The following is an 18,327-nucleotide window of genomic DNA, read 5'->3' as shown; positions in this document are numbered from 1 at the left end:
GCTAGCTCTAAAATCTATCAAGTGTAATTTTGTGGGGTATCCTAAGGAAACCAAAGGATACTATTTCTATATTCCCTCAGAGAACAAAGTGTTTGTTGCTCGAAATGGTACCTTTTTTGGAAAAGGAATTTATCTCTCAAAGATTCAGTGGGAGTACAGTACAACTTGAGAAACCTCAAGCACCACAAGAGAGCATTGAATCACTGATAGAACCACTTTCAGAACCACAAACAGTTGTGGAAACTGAAAGGGTGACACAAGTCCCACACATATCTGATAAGACACGTCATCAGCCTGAGAGATATGGATTTCTCATGACTGATAGTCGTGAACTTTTGCTCATTGATCAAGATGAGCCTACTACTTATCAAGAGGTTGTGTCAGGTCTAGATTCCGAGAAATGGCTTTCTGCCATGAAATCTGAAATGCAATCCATGTATGACAATCGAGTTTGGTCATTAATTGATCCCCCCGAGGGTGTTAAGACCATTGGTTGCAAATGGATTTTTAAGAAGAAAACTAACATGGATGGAAATGTGCATACCTACAAAGCAAGGCTTGTTGCAAAAGGTTTCAAACAGATTCATGGTATAGACTATGATGAGACCTTTTCGCCAGTAGCAATACTTAAGTCGGTTAGAATTCTCATTGCCATTGTTGCGTACTATGATTACGAGATATGGCAAATGGATGTCAAAACAGCTTTTCTTAATGGAAACTTGCTCGAGGATGTGTATATGACACAACCTGAGGGTTTTGTAATCCCTGAGAATTCTGGAAAGATTTACAAGCTTCAAAGATCCATTTATGGATTGAAGCAAGCTTCTCGGAGCTGGAATCTTCATTTTGATGAGACAGTCAGGGACTTTGGATTCATCAAAAATGAAGATGAACCTTGTGTTTACAAGATGGTTAGTGGGAGTGCAGTTGTGTTTCTAGTCCTATATGTGGATGACATATTACTCATTGGAAATGATATCCCTACCTTGCAAAAGGTTAAGACTTGGTTAGGGAATTCTTTTTCAATTAAGGACTTAGTTGAGGCTACATATATCCTTGGTGTTAAGATCTATAGGGATAGATCCAAGAGGATAATCGATCTGAGTCAAACTACTTATATTGACAAGGTGCTGAAAAGGTTCAGCATGCAAGATTCCAAAAGAGAATTCTTGCCCATGTCTCATGGTATTCATCTTAGCAAGAATCAATGTCCTATGACATCTGATGAGCAAGAACGGATGAATAAGATTCCTTATGCTTCTGCTATTGGATCTATCATGTATGCCATATTATGTACTAGACCAGACGTCTCATATGCCTTGAGCACAACAAGCAGATATCAGGCAGATCCCGGTGAGAGTCACTGGACAGCTGTTAAGAATATCCTAAAGTACCTTAGAAGGACTAAAGATGCATTCCTAGTTTATGGAGGTTTGAAAGACGAGCTAGTTGTAAGTGGTTACACAAATGATAGTTTCCAAACCGACATAGATTACTTCAGATCGTAGTCAAGATTTGTATTCACTTTAAATGGTGGAGCTGTTAGCTGGTAAAGTTCCAAGCAGAGCACTGTTAGAATTAGGTTTCTCTAAGTCTTAATGCAGTTAACAGTTGAAAAGTAAAAAACCCCAAGGATGTTCCTTGGCAACTTGTTAACTAGTGTTTGATTAGCGAAAAACTAAGGAGGAATTTGGTTGTGAGAAGTGTCTTCCACAACCTAAACTAATTTATTGAAATAAATAGGAGTATCAAAGAATTAATGATCAATTCTAAACAAACTGAAATAGATCCATACTTCAAATAGAGTCCTTCTCCCATTGATTTACTCATTTTAAATTATTGCTTTCTCTCACTCTTTGCTTTCCCTTTGGTTTTAATACATTATCTTCAAAACAAACCCCCGTCTTTTTATTTATTTTTGTTATTTACTTGTCCAAGTCATAATTAGGAAGATCTTTAGTGTCAAATCCTTGTGGTTCGACCCTATTGCCACTATCTATAAATTATTTTGTTGATTGATAATAGGTTTATTTTTTACAGCTTCGACAACCGCTATCAAGTATTATAATACAAGATGAGATAAATGTGAGGCAGGATAAATTTTAAATACTAGAATTCATTCATGGGCCACTACTCAAACAAAGAATAAAAGAGATATGGACAAAGCGAAGTTCTAAAAAAATCAATAAGAATAAACTGCATATAGAATATATTAAGTAAAAGATTCACACGGATTTTCCATAAGATAAGAAAAAAATATCATGCCAAATGAGATAAAATTAGTTACAACAAATCTTTTAGGCTAAGCTTTAACCACACACCGCCCAAAATTAATGGCACAAAGAGTACCTCACCAGATAGAAAGAGCTAATTACTAAACAGGTTATGGGAACAGGTTATGTGTACCAGATGATGTGGATTTGAAGGGAGACATTATGAGAGAAGCTCATAATGCAAGGAACAGTGTTCACCCTGGGGCCACCAAATTGTATCAGGATCTGAAGGGAGTTTATTGGTGGCCAGCTATGAAGAAGGAAGTGGCGCAGTTTGTGTCCGTTTGTGAGATCTGTCAAAGGGTGAAGCTAGAACATCAGAAGTCAGCTGGGATGCTTAATCCACTACCGATTCCAGAGTGGAAATGGGAAAATATAGCGATGGACTTCGTAGTGGGGTTACCAGCAACGTCCAACAAACTAGACTCTATATGGGTAATAGTGGATAGACTGACCAAATCTGCTCACTTTATCCCTGTCAGGAGTGGCTACTCTATGGACAAATTGGCACAGGTCTATGTGGAGGAGATCGTCAGGCTGCATGGGGCTCCTGTATCAATTGTGTCAGATAGGGGACCCCAGTTCATCTCCAGGTTTTGGCGGAGTCTGCAGAATGCTATGGGCACAAGGTTAGACTTTAGCACTGCCTTTCATCCACAGACTGATGGACAATCAGAGAGGACCATCCAAACCATAGAAGACATGTTGAGAATGTATGTGCTAGATTTTGGTGATTCTTGTAGGCAACATCTATCGTTGGTGGAGTTTGCCTACAATAACAGCTATCATGCTAGCATAAGGATGGCTCCTTATGAAGCTCTATAGGGAGGAAGTGCAGGTTACCTGTCTGTTGGGAAGAAGTGGGAGAAAGGGCTCTAGCAGGGCCAGAGTTAGTTGAGATCACCAGCAGGGTAGTGCCCATTATCAAAGAAAGAATCAGGACAACGATGAGAAGGCAAAAGAGTTATGCAAATGTCTGCAGGAAGCATGTTGAGTTCAAGGAGGGAGATAGGGTATTGCTTAAGGTGTCTCCTATGAAGGGGGTGATTCGTTTTTGGAAAAAGGGTAAACTAGCTCCAAGATACATCGGACCCTTCGAAATCCTGCAAAGGATTAGGAATGTGTCCTACAAGTTAGATTCACCTGCTTCAATGGAGAGAATCCATCCGGTTTTCCATGTTTTCATGTTACAGAAATTCGTGTCGGATCCGAGTAAGGTTCTTAATGAACCAGAAGTGGAAATCTCAGGAGATCTCACCTATGTTGAACAGCCAGTGCGGATCATAGACACACAAGTAAAAAAGCTAAGGAACAAGGAAATTCCGATGGTGAAAGTCCTTTGAAATCACCACAACATGGAAGAATGCACCTAGGAGACCCGGGAATCCATGCTTAGGCAGTACCCCTATCTCTTTTGAAGTAAATGTTTTATGTTTTATGTGCTTTCTTGATGTTATGTTTGCATGTGTGTTTGTTGAACATTCGAGGACGAATATTCTTAAGGGGGAAAGAATGTAATACTTGGCTAGACTCCGGCATCGGAATTCCAACTTTCCGATTGAATCTCCGTTGGAATCCGAAATCTCGGGTACCGGAACCTCTAGAAGGGTAAAATATGCTTTTATAAAATGATTTTTTCATGGTTTTATTCTTTGGTTTTGAGTTAAGGTTTTAAATTGAAAAGAAAAACGTTTTTGAGGGACAAGCCCAAGTTCGGCCGCCGAACCTCATGTTCGACCTCCGAAAATGGTGCTGTCGCGCGAGCTCATTCGGCCACCGAAGGTGGTCTGGCCAGCCACCTATAAGAGGCCCCCAGTCCTAAAACAGGCAAGTTTTTCTATCCATTTTCGGGCAAAGGTGAGTTCTTGCCCTCTCTTTGATTATTTTATGATTTTCTTTCAAATCCTTCAATGTTTTTATGAGTTTTCATCTTGTCTTGAAGTTTTTAAGCTTAAATCGAAGTTTGGAAGCTTTGGAGACCGTTTGACTCATCTCCACGTTGGGGTTGCTGTCACTCCTAGATCTCCAAAAGGTAAGCCTAGATCCTTGCCTCTCTTATGCTTTTAATTAAGTTTTATGAAGGATTAAGGGGTAGAGATGCATGTGATGGTTGGATCTAGAGCTATAGGATTGGAGTTGGGTTTTTAATAAATGTATGCTCCCTTTTATGTTTTTGTTGTTGTTTGTTGGGGTTTTAGGTTAGTTTTATACCCCTTATGCATATTGAAGTGAATATGAATGCTTTTGAAGTGTTGGGTTGGGTTTTGGCGAGTTTTGGTGGCTGAGTGTTTGAGGCAGAATCGGGTTCTGCCATTCTGGAGAACCCAGGTTCGGCCGCCGAACCCAGGTTCGGGCGCCGAAGCAAGGTTCGGGCGCTGAACCTGCCTGTGGAGGCAGCCTTTGACCGCCTAAACTGCCCCCGAAAGCATGGACTTTCGGATCTGAAAGTGAGTTTTGGCCGCCGAACCTGCCCCCGAAGGTTAGTGACTTTCGGATCTGTGGAGACCTTCGGCCACCAAACCTGCCCCCGAAAGTGTCTGACTTTCAGATCTGTAAAGACCTTCGGCCGTCGAACCTACCGCCGAAAGTCCCCTGCCCAACCTTCCTTTGCTTGTTTTGTGTACATGTTTTATGATGTTTTAGGGGGTTTTTGGGGAGATGTTTAGAGTCTTGCTAGAGTTATGTTTGGTCCCTCATTTGAGTCCATCAATGCAGGATCGGACCTGAGAGACCGAAGAGACCAGCAGTGAGTCAGCTGCTTTAGTATCAGTCAAGCGTCAGCCTGAGGTGAGTAGAACTAAACTAATCCATTGTTTTAAAGATTATCAAACTTTTAAGCATGTTCATGCATCATGAATGCCATGTTATGTAATAGAATAGTAGTGGACATGTATCATGTAATGGTTTAGTTTTGTGCTTTGCCCTAGTTTATGTTGTTAATCCCAGTGAACATGTTTTTATGTAAAAGTTTTTATGATGAGTATATTAATCCAAGCTTGATGTATATGATGTTGACCATACTAGAGCATTTGATGAGGGCTCTAGTATGGGTTTTATGTTTACAGTTCTTGATGAATGTACAGGTCAAGCTTGGTATATGAAAAGTTTAAATTTTTTTATTTAAATGTATGTTCATGTATAGGATTTTATCAGGTACACAGGATGTATAGTAGGCTTGCTACGGGTTCCGGCGACCTTAAGTCGATCTGAATCCTAGCGCCGGTAGCGGTCCGGTTTCCGAGTCGTTACAATATCTCTCCCGTTGGCTTCTGATAAGGATTAGTTCTGCCTCCTTTGTTTGTTGTAATGGTGACTGTCTTTCCGTTATTCTCTCTCCTTTCTTCCATGGTATTCTGAGGATTGCCAAAATTTACAATCTTAGAAGGCTGCCCGCTGTAATTGCCTCTATATTGCTGCGTCCTTATTGAACCATAATTTCTGTAATTGAAATTCCGGTTATATTGCTGTCGTGGCTGCCAATCAACATGCTCTTCTGCCCTTTTTTCCATCTCAATAGTGTCTGCCAAGGTGAAAATTGCAATTACTCCCATCATACAATGAATTTCGTGATTCAAACTCCTTTGATAATGAGCAACCTGTTGGGTTTCGTTCTCACAGTTTTCACACCTCGCCTGCAACCTCAAAAACTCCTCGGTATATTCATCCACCATTCGGTTCCCCAGTACATAGTCATGATATCAGTTATACAAAACCTGAGCGTGATCGCTAGGCAAGAACCGTTGTTCAAACATCTGCTTCATCAACACCCAATTTCATATGGGTTCTAGCCTCCTCCGATAGTGTTCATTTTGAATCGAATTCCACCAGGCTGTTGTACCCCCTTTTAACTTATAAGCCATAATTGGAACCTTGCGATCCTCTTCCATATTCATAACTTCGAAAAAATATTCAACTTTTGCTAGCCAATCAAGAATAGATTCCACATCTAGTGAACCAGAAAAGTTTTGAAGGTCTATCTTAATCTTGTAACCTTCCTGATAATTCTGATGGAGATTTGCAGGTACAGGATTGACGGCCACATGATTGGCGACTGGGGGGTGTACGGCGACAGCTGGTTGGTGGAGTCCTTGCTCCAGGGTTAGTTGTTTGATCATCTCCCTCAATTCTGCCAAAGATGCCTCAATCGCAGCAAGTCACGCCTCTTGGTTATCTGCCATGGTCGACTTAGCTCTGATACCAATCTGACAAAGGACTATTTAGACTTCGTTAGGAGTTTTAACCAATATCGTTTGGCTAAGACGAAATAAGAGAAAAGATAGGCTAGAAGACTAAAAGTCTTATTGAAATTCGTCAAAGATTGAAAAGTGAGTTTCTAATAGCCAAGGGAGGCTATTTATAATAGAATACAAAACCCTAATATGCAAAATTATGAAAATATCCAAAATATCTAAAAAAATAATTAAAATACAAAATTGACCCCTAAACGATGGAATTTTCATATCGAACTTTGTGACAGGCCTATGGCCCTTGTTACACTTTTGAAAGTCGTGCGTCTCGAAATTTTCTTTCCGAAAAGCTATCGTGGGTCTCTATCGGACGTCGGCAGCAAAAGTTAAGTCTAGTCCAAGTCTACCGTAAAGTTCAAGGCTAATTGCTCCATGTCATCTTTATACAGGAGTGATTAGCAGATAATCATTAATAAACAATTGTGATTGGCTACTAAATACTATGAGACTTTGTTCATTTACTCCTTGTAGATCATCCCGCCTATAATGATGTACAACATATACATGAGGCAGAATATCAAAGGCCAAGATATTTTAAAGAGAATATATAATATTCTAAAGACCATATAGGAGGATGTTCATTTACTTTTATTTATTTTTAGCATGATGGCTCAAGCATATTTGTCTCCTACTACCACTCTCACTACAAAAAAACAGACTATCAGTGACGGATTTAGCGACGGAAATTACTTCCGTCGGAAAAAAAAATTTAGCGACGGAATTAGCGACGGATCAGCGACGAATATTGCATTTTGGCATTTCTGATAGATTTTCAACGGATTAGCGACGGATTATAAAAATATTAGCGACGGAATAAATTTCGTCGCTAATCCGTCAAAAAATACAAATCATATAAAAAAAAAAAACCCTAATCATTCATCCTCACTTCTGATTTTAGCCGCCCACTTCCTCTCCTCTCCTCTCCTTTCCTCTCCTCTCCTCTCCTGGATGCCACATCTTTCTCCTTGCCGCAATCGCCGCCGCCGCCGCCGTTGATCCCGTGACTGTCACCGCTGCTGGACGCTCGCCACTACTGGACGCTCCTCTCGCCATCACTGCGTTGCCGCTCGCCACTGCCGCTACTTCCGCCACTGCCTATCAAGTAAGTGTCTACTTTGATTTTTAGTTTCTTTTTGTTATATTATTGAAATTTTGAGTTTTAGTTTTTGAATATGTTATGATATAGTGAAAATATTATTTATTTAGTTATAAATTTGTGTTAATCAAAATTTATTTTTAGTTTTACTAATTATTTTTTAAAAAAAAATTAAATTGAGGGCAACAGCAAGCACAGCAGCAGCTTGCTGCTGTGCGCAGCAAGCAGCTGCTGCTGGGCAGCTGTGCGCAGCAAGCAGCTGCTGCTGGGCAGCTGCTGGCAGCAAGCAGCAGCAGCAGCAGCAACAGCTGCGGGCAGCAAGCAGCCGCTGCTGCTGCCAGCCAGCTGCTGCTGGCAGCAACAGCTGCTTGTTGCCCAACAGCATCGCACAGCAGCATGCTGGCTGCTGTTGTAGTTAATGTGGGTTTAATTTTTGATTTAAAATATATATAATTTTAATTGAAAAAAGAGATCAAATAATAATTGTGGGTCAATAAATCAAATAATAATTTATTTTATCTAATTGTGTCATCATTTAAACTGCTTTTTTTTTTCCTTTTTGTCTATTAAAGCAATATTGGATTTAGCAAAGACTCTTGTGATTAAGGAATTACAGAAAAAAGAATAAAAAAATAAATTTCAGAAATTAATTTGATTTGATTAGTATATTAATGAATGGATTAACAAACTAATCTATTAATTTAACTTTTTTTAAAAAATAATAATATTTAAAAGTAGTTAGTTAATTAAAGACATGAATTAAAATAGTATTTGTGGGTTTGCTTTACATGCCTTCCTTTCAACTCTACTTTGATATGTTACTTATGGACAATTATTTTTTCAGATGCCTCGAAGAGCAGTATCATCCAGAGGTAGAGAACATAGCCAGCATCTGTCTATGAATGAAATAGATGAGGCAGTACAGGTGCAGGAGGAAATACTAGAGCACACTCCACAAGCATTAGGGGGCCAAGCAAACGCATCCTCATCATCATCAGTTCGAACTAGAGGTCCGAATTTGGGACATCCTATCCCATCAAACCCGTCTGATCGACAATTGATTAGATTGAAAGGAACTGTGTAAGTCATATACAACTTTTTGCTATTGATTTAATATGTATTATTACTTACAACTACTCATTATATATAAAAATATTGCAGTTTTTTAGATTCTACGGTTACTAGATCAATCACTAATGACATTAAGATGCGCTATACTGCTCCATGGAAAACTTGGTCAGAAATACCTTTAAAGACAAAAGACGAGCTCTTCGGACTTTTTCGGGTAAATACAACTTATATTCTAAAATTTATAATATGCATTTTAAGTCTTTTAAATTTACTTAACACTGATTGTTATTTGTAGAGTCGATATGCATGGGATGAGAGTGAAGAAGGTATGGTTCGAATTGCTTGGGAAAAGGTAGGTAAAGAAAGACTGCGAGACATTCTTAATAGAGTTAGGAGCAAATTGTTGCGCAAGCACAAGAAGACAGATGTTGCTTATCTATACAATTTAGGACCAGATTGGATGGAGACAGAGATATGGAATGAACTTGTTGCATATTGGAGTACACCAGAGTGGAGAAAGAAATCAGAAGCTGGTAAAACAAATAGAAACGTAGAAAAAGATGGGACTATTACGAAACACTCTGGTGGTTCAATAAAATTGGAGGTTCATGAGAATAGATTGGTATAACTCTTTTATTTCTTACTTTTATTTATACAATTCTATTTTATATATATGGTTAGAAATTATTCGTGCATCTTGTGTTGTGTGATTATTTTTTTTTGTAGGCAAAGAAGTTGGGTAGACAACCAACTCAACTTGAACTATTTCGTGCAACTCACACAAAAAAGGGGAGTCAAGGTGTTTACATTGATGGAAAATCACGACGAGTTGATGTAAGTTACTTTTTGCTTATTTAATGTTATCACATTATTTTTCTAATTGTTATGTTATCATTAGTTGTGTATGATTCATGAAATGTTTATTATGTTTTCTTTTTTTACTTAGGGAGCTTATTTGAGTGCAATTGCTGAAAATGTGAATGACAATTGTGAGAGTCAGTCTGCTTTTGATTTGAATAAGTGGATTGAAATTTCTGGAAGTAGCAAAGGAAGAGTTTATGGTTTTGGATCCTCTGATATTGCAAAATCAGGAACTCCAACTGCATCTTTCTCATGCACATCAGCTCATCCTGGAGGACCTTCTCAAACTATGTTTTCTTTAGAGGAGGTTGAACAAATATTAGAGCAAAACCGGATCAAAATGAAACAAGACATGGAGCAAATGCAAGAGCAAATGCGAGTGCAGATAGAAAAACAAATAAAAGATCAGATGAAATCATTGAAGAACAAAAATAGATCTTCACCGCATAACACAACTGCAGATTCAGATGGTTCAACAAATTCATAGATTACTTTTAAATTTTATAAATATTGTTAAATATTATGGATTTATTTTAAATTTTATGAACATTGTAAAATATTATGAATTTAATTTAAATTTTATGAATATTGTTAAATATTATGGATTTATTTTAAATTTTATGAATATTGTTAAGTATTATGAAATATTTGATTTATATTCAATATGATTCTTAATTATAAATTATTTGAATAAAAGCAAGAATTTTTTTTTTTGTCTTAATATTTCCGATGGATTTCCGACGGAAAATTTCCGTCGCTAATTAGTTTTTACAGATTACCGACGGATTGTTATGGGATGAATTTAGATATTGCGACGGATTTAGCGACGAAAAAATTCGTCGCTAAAATTTTCCGACGGAATTAACTGTCGGAAAATCCGTCGCAAATGTTTCCGACGGAGTTAAAATCCGTCGGAAATCCGTCGCTAATATTTCCGACGGCAGCCCGATCCGTCGGAAAAAATTAGCGACATGACTTTAAGCGACGGACTTGAGTCCGTCGCAAATTCGTCGCTGAAAGTTTCAGCGACGGAAAAATCCGTCACTAATACCCTATTTTTTTGTAGTGTCTATTATGTTTCTAGAACTCTTTAGGATAGAGTGACTAGTTGACAATTCTTAAGTAGTAATTGTGACTAGCCAGTGAGTACTGTAAGTCCTTATCCTCTATTCTTTGTAGGTTCTCCCTACTTGTAAATGATGTATAAATCATCAATCACTTTTACTACAAAATTTTTCTGGATTAGTAACAGATTTTTCCATTACTAATCAATTAAAAATTCGTTACTAACCTGTTTAGTAACGGATTTACATCTGTTGGTATGAATCTCGTTGCTAATGCAATAGTAACCGATTAGCAATCCGTTACTAATATTGTAATAGATTTAGTAACGGATTTATAATGGAATTTAGTAACGGATTCACAATCCATTACTAATTTAATAAAAAATATATATATATTGCTATGAATCTCGTTGCTAATGCAATAGTAACCGATTAGCAATCCGTTACTAATATTGTAATAGATTTAGTAACAGATTTATAATGGAATTTAGTAACGGATTCAAAATCCATTACTAATTTAATAATATATATATATATATATATATATATATATATATATATATATATATATAAATTCGTTACTAATCCGTTACTAATTTGATAAAATAAAAAATAAAAAAATATATTAAATTTATATTCCGTTATTAAATCTGTTATTAATTTTTTCATTGTATTTTACATTAAATATTAACTTTAATATTTTAAATTTTATTAATTTTATGAGAAAATTATTATAAAATTACATGAGAAAATTCTAAAAAAAATGAAAAAAAAATGTGAGAGAATGAAAAAAAAATGAGATACATAAGATAAAATAAGAAAAGAAAGAAAAATAGAAGAAAATAATGATAAACATGAAGATAAAAATAAGGAAAAAGGAAAAAATAAATAAAATGAGAAAAAAGGAAGAAAAAAGAGAAAAAAAAAAGAAAAGAAAATGAGAGAAAGATGAAGAAAAAATGAAGAAAAATAAAAGAGAAAATGAAGATATAGAAAAGAATGAAAGAAAAAAATTAGAGTATATATATGGGAGAAAAAAAAGCAAATGAATGAATAATGAAAGAAAAAGGAAGGGAAAATAATAGAAAGTGGAAGAGAAAATAAAAGAAAAAAATATGAAAGAAAAATAAAGAAAATGAAACAAAAATAAAGAGATAAAAGGAAGATTAATAATGAAAGAAAATGAAAGAAAATGAAAGAAAATGGAAGAAAATAAAATCAATGAGGAAAAGAAAATAAGATAAGTGAGAAATGAAGGAACGAGGAGAGAAAGAGAAATAAAATAAATGAAATGAAGGGTGATAAAATGTGCGAGTGTATAAATATGCGAATCAGTAACGAATTTAGTAACGGATTGAATCTGTTACTAAATTTAAAAGAAAAATGCATGCGAATTAAAATAAAAAGGGGGTATTATTCTCTAAATTTTAGTAATGGATTTCTAAATCTGTTATTAATTTTTAGATTATTAACGGATCTAATAATAGATTTTTTTCGTTACTAAATTAGAATGAAAAAAGACGAAATTTTAAAATAAAAGCGCGGTATTATTCTCCAAAATTTATAATCCGTTACTAATTTTCAAATCAATAACGAATTACGAATTTAATAACAGATTATATCCGTTATTAACTTAAAAAGAAAATATAAAATTTTAAAAAATAAAAAGTTTTTGTCAAAAAATAGTAACGGATTAATCCGTTACTAAATCTGTTACTAATTATGTAATAGATTGTATTTCGTTATTAAATCCATTACTATTTTATTTATTTAATTTATTTATTTAGTAACCGATTTAATAACAAATTTATTGAGAGATTCATTACTAATTTTTAGCTAATTTATAACGGATTTCAAAATCAGTTATTAAATTTATAAATAATTTTATTAAGTAAAAAATTTAGTAACATATTTGTTAATTCGTTACTAAATAATAAAAATTAATAACGGAATACAAAATCCATTATTAATTTATTATAAATTTATAACGAATTTAAATCCGCTACTAATATCCGTTGCTATTTCAATAAATTTTTACAGTTTTTACTGATTATATTTTGTGAATAAGATACATGTTCAATTCATAGATAATTATGTTGCATTGCTCATCATGTTAGTGATGATTGTGAAGCTTATTGATATATGATGTCTGATAGTTTTCCTATTGGGAGTTGTGTGCTAACATAATTGTCTTGCTAACGTAGATTATTATAGACAAAAAAAAAAAAAACCAAATTTACTCTCTAACTATACATCGGGAGGCCAAAAATTCAAAATTTTATCTTTGGATTTAAATTTGTCTCTAAACCACATTAGAGTGCTAAATAAGTTCAAATAATAAGGTCAAATATATTGGGGAGAGCATAATTCACATTCTGAAATTTTGAAATTCTAATCAGTGATAAGACTTATTAAGTTGTTTAATGATAATTTATTAGCAAATTTAGACTAAAAGATCAAATATAATATTTTTGGCCTTGTTACACAGTTTACGAGCAAATTGACTTTTTAAGTGACTATTATGAAATTTGCTTGACTAACTTAGATTAAAGTGTTCAATCCAAGTGCTGTGGTCTTGAGGATGCTCCCAGCCTCAACATCTCTCCCTAATTTTTTCTTTAAAATATTTAATTATTTAAGCATAATTTTAGTTTACACAATAAAAATGGAGAAAAATAGATTAATTTGCTTAATATTTAATACCATAATAATTAATTTAATTTATCATAATATTTTATATTATTAGTTTATATATCTAGAGTTATATAAATTCAATTTGAAATCAAAGTGTACTGAAAAAATATATAGCACTTATTTCAATGGTTTAGATAGTTTATTAAAATGAATAAACCATTCAAATGAAAGTTAAGAAAAAAAGATTAGATATGCGATTAGGATTTAGAATAAGGGATAAATATATAGCATTTATTTTAATAATTTAATTTGTTTAATAAAATAAATAAACGATTTAAAAGAAAGCTAATATTATAAGAAAAAAAAAAGCCGATGCAAAGAATCAACGGTAGAGAGAAAGAATAAATTAAAAAAAAAAATTAGATGTGCTACTAGAGTTTGAAACGAGAGATAAATATATACCATTTATTTTAATGGTTTAAATTATTTAATAAAATGAATAAATAATTCAAATAAAAGTTAAGAAAAAAAGAAAATTAGATGTGCGGGTTAGATTTCGAAGAAAAGATAAATATATAGCATTAAAAAACAGAAGAAAAGGATAGGTATCCAACACTGATGTCAACTTCATTAATGAAAAGCCACTTAACCACCACACTACAGCTATTCTTTATAGAAGGATATCTCTAAAATCATATATATCTGATCAGTTTAATTTTTTTATTTTTTTAACTTTTAAAATGAATTGAATTGATGGAATTGAATTTTTTTAAAAATAAAATAAAATTGAATTATTTAATAATCGAATTAAATTTTTTATTGAGTTTAATTCAATTAATTTATTCAATTTAAATCAAATATTAATCACTCTTATATATATTATATTTTTAATTTTTTAAATTTTAAAATATTTATCGTTTAAGTTGGCAATGTTTTAATTTATTAATAAAATAATAATTCAATAAATTATATCTATGGAAAAAAGAATTTAGATTAAATTTCATTCATTATTTTTATACATTTTTAAATTTATGATTAATTGACAATTATATATTTTTAATTTACATAAAATAATTTAATATTAAATATATACTATATAATTGATTTATGTTTGTACAAATATACACTCACAAACACATACATAATCTTGATATATGGCATCTATAATACAACACTGGCTCAATCGTGAATTAGTCTTATCCGTTTATACAGATGAAGATATAACATGATTAATTAAAAAATATTAAAAACCTATATTAGACTTATCCTCTTCCCGTGACATCAAATGAAAGCAGGTATGGAAACATTATGCCTTGCTCCTTTTTGTTGAATCAACATGATGTACAAGTCCCACAATTCATCAAAATGCTATGTCCTTTGCGAATGATTTGTTGCTTTAATTTTAAAGAGTGCTAAAGGGTTCGAGACTTATGGATGTTGTACCATTTCAGACTTTGATTGAATTATCACTTGGCTTATCTAGCTCAATGCCTAAGGACTTCCAGACTTCCAGTGTATGCATTGAATTAGAGCTCGCAGTTCTAGTCATGTAGCACTATAGTAGGACCGAAAATTGTCTGGTTTGTAGTAAACCTATCAACGATCCTCATGGAATTATCTACTGGATGCAGAGGAATCATCTAGGCCCCTGAAAATTTTCGAATTATTTTGAGCTATTTAGGTAATTTTTTTTAAAAAGAAAAAAATTACAATTAAATACCCTATATATTTATAAAATATATTAATTTATCCTTATTTTAAAGTTAATTAAAATATTATTGTATTTTATAAAATCAAACTCTTTTATTTTGAACTTTAATATTTATACTATTAGTTTATATAATTTTAGTTATGTATATTATACTATTTAAACTCTTTCTTTCTTTTTAAGTTTTTTTAAAAAATGGTGTTTTATGCATAAAGTTAAATTATTTAATGGATTTCATAAACTATTTAGAAAATATAAGTTATTAGATAATATAGGTTAGATATTAATTTATTTATTTTTTAAATCTTCATTGGGAATCAACTATTTTTTTATAGATAATAGATTAAACTGTTCAAATTAAAATATTATTTTTGATAATGAATTAAAACATTTAAATTTAAAAAAGTTAATTTTAATAATAAATAATGTATTAAATTACTATATTATTTTAACAATAATTTTTTTATAAATTTGAACGCTACAACTAAAAAAAATTTTCTATAATAAATATTATTAAAACTCAACTTCATAATAAAATAAAAAATGAACTATTATTAAAACTCAACTTCATAAATTGATAGAGATTTACATTGAATGATATATTTATAAATATTGATAATAAAATTATTATAAATATATTTTAGTGAATGAAAAATAAATAAGAATTATCATAATTTTATTATAGTAGTTTATTAACTTTTTAGAAGAAATTTCTTTTTAATGTTCAATTACTTACAAGGACATTCAGCTCACAAAGTCAATGCCCCAGCTCCTCCTGTTTGCTTGCGTGCAGCTCTGCTTGGACACTTAAGTGATGCTCGGGAGTTCCTTGTTAATTCCATGCTTTCCCATAACAAAGAACAATATTTTCAATTCAGAATTATTCATAACTATTATTTTGTGGTTTCTTGCGAACTCATCTTTCTCCTATTGCGATCACATTCGCCTCCTTGTTTACAAACATGAGAATAACTGAATTTAGTTTATTATCCTTTCTTTTTTTTCCTTTTTATGAATAATTGTAAAAAATTATGCTGTAATTTAATGCATTTTTAAATATAATTTTATACTTTAATTTATAATAAAAAAAAGCCATATATATCACTGGTAAATTATAACTTACATTCTAGTATTTAGTAAAAACTATATTTTATACTAGAAAAAAATTATATTTTAATTCATGTATTTTTAAATTTAGTCTATCAAATTTTATTTACTAAATAAACTAATTTTTTTAATGAAATTTTATATTTTTATTAAAATTAATTTTTATATTTTTATAAATTAATCTCTAAATATTGTAATAAATATTTATATTTACAAATTAATTTTTATTTATTAAATTTTAATATTTTATATGTAAAAATAATAAAATAAAAACTATAATTTTTTATTCTAATTAAATAAAAAATTCATTAAAGGAAAAATTAAATAAAAAAAAGCTCTTTAAACTTGAATTTAAATTCGTATTATGCCAAGACTTTAAATTTAATAAATATATGAATCAAATTATATCTTTTATAAAATTTTAAACATTAGAATGTAATTTACCATAATTAAAAAATATGTTTAATTAACTTTTAAATGTCATATTAGCATTTATTAATTATGTTAAAAAGACATTTCATTTTGCTAATAAAATAAAACTACATGACCCTTTTTGTCACAAATTAAACTACAGTATTCTACTTGAAAAAAGTGCCAAACCTAGTTTTTTATAATTATCCCTTCTTTAACTGAAATCTTATCAAATCCCAGCACCCCATGATCGCTCCAGTAGATTACCATCTATTCGAAAAAGAAAGGAGCTAATTGTTAGCCCTTATGCACCAACTCTTGAAATCCAGCGTCAATTTGGTGACTACATTATCAGGCAACCTACTACCAGAAATGAAGACAGAAGAAGAAAAAGGAGGTGAAGGAGAGAAATGTCACAGCAATTCTCCCTCTGATATGAGTGAAATGTAGAGATCAGCAACAATGTAAAATAAGATTCACAAGGATTTATAACAAAATAACAGTAAAGCACAAGGTTAGTTTAAAAAATGTAGCGAACATGATTTAATAGGCACTTCTAAAGGAAGCTACGGCTAATTTCCATCATCCAATCCAAAAAAATTAAATTAAAAAAAGAAAGAAAAAAGGAAAAGCATAACAAATCAAGTGTTATTAATATAAGTCTAGTTGAGTGTATAGAAGGAAACTCATATGGAACATAATCAAGCAATTTATCAAACATCAAATCGGCACGATATCAAAGTTTACTCAAAGAATGGTATGTTAATGTTATTTATTCATTCAGCAACCAAACGAAGCATCCAATAAAAGAAGAAAAACTAGACCATGTGTGTAAAGATTCACAGGCTAACCCTCAAATTATACATCTATAGAATATGACATAAATAAGACACCTTTTTTCCCTAACAATATGCATAATTCCCATATACTCGTTCAAACAAGCTTTCAACATCACATCAACCACCCCTCTTCATGATCTTCACTATGGTCCATGAAATCCACAATTCAGGTATCCTGTATTTTTGTCATATCTACTTCAATTGGGAGACTATGCAAATTAACCAAACATAATGGGATCTTCATGAAAATGGCACCCGCTTTATTCAAGAGAGCCATTATGCATAACACCACATCTAGGAACCATGGTTTTAAATAACGGCCGTTATGTAACGTAACAGCCGTTATGTAACGGGTTTTGGGGGGTGTTACCTGTTATCCTGTTATACAACGGCCCCTCCTGATTTGCAGGCGTAACGGCTGTTACGTAACACTAACGGCCGGGCCATTACCGCTGTTACGTAACGGTAATGGCCGGGCCATTACCGCCGTTACATAACGGTAATGGCCGGGCCATTACCGCCGTTACGTAACGGTAATGACCGGGCCATTACTGCCTTTACGTAATGGTAACGGCCATTACCAATAATTAAAATTTTTTATATTCTTTATCTTCTACTCTCTATTCTCATTTTCTTTAGTTTCTACACGTTTCAACCAGGGTATTAAATAATGGCCGTTACGTAACGTAACGGCCGTTACGTAACGGTATCAAGGGGGGCCGTTACCCGTTACCCAATGGCCCCCCTTAAATTGCAGCCGTAATGGCCGTTACGGCCGTTACGTAACGGTAACGGCCGTTACCGACAGTGATGTAACGGTAATGGCCGTTACTTTATCCAACAAAAATTTCAGATTGCAGAGAATATGTTCAGATTGTAGAAACCAGCTATGCATGACCACTTTTGTCCCTCTTCTCCAGCAAGCACAGCAGACAGCCTCATTTTTCAACTCAAATTTCCAACTTTCTCTTCCTTTTCTCTCAAATCTCTCAATCTCAAGCTTCCCTAAAAATTTC

Source organism: Manihot esculenta, chromosome 18 (genome assembly GCF_001659605.2).
Source record: "Manihot esculenta cultivar AM560-2 chromosome 18, M.esculenta_v8, whole genome shotgun sequence".
In the NCBI taxonomy this organism is placed as follows: Eukaryota; Viridiplantae; Streptophyta; class Magnoliopsida; order Malpighiales; family Euphorbiaceae; genus Manihot; species Manihot esculenta.
This window is presented reverse-complemented; position numbering follows the sequence as displayed.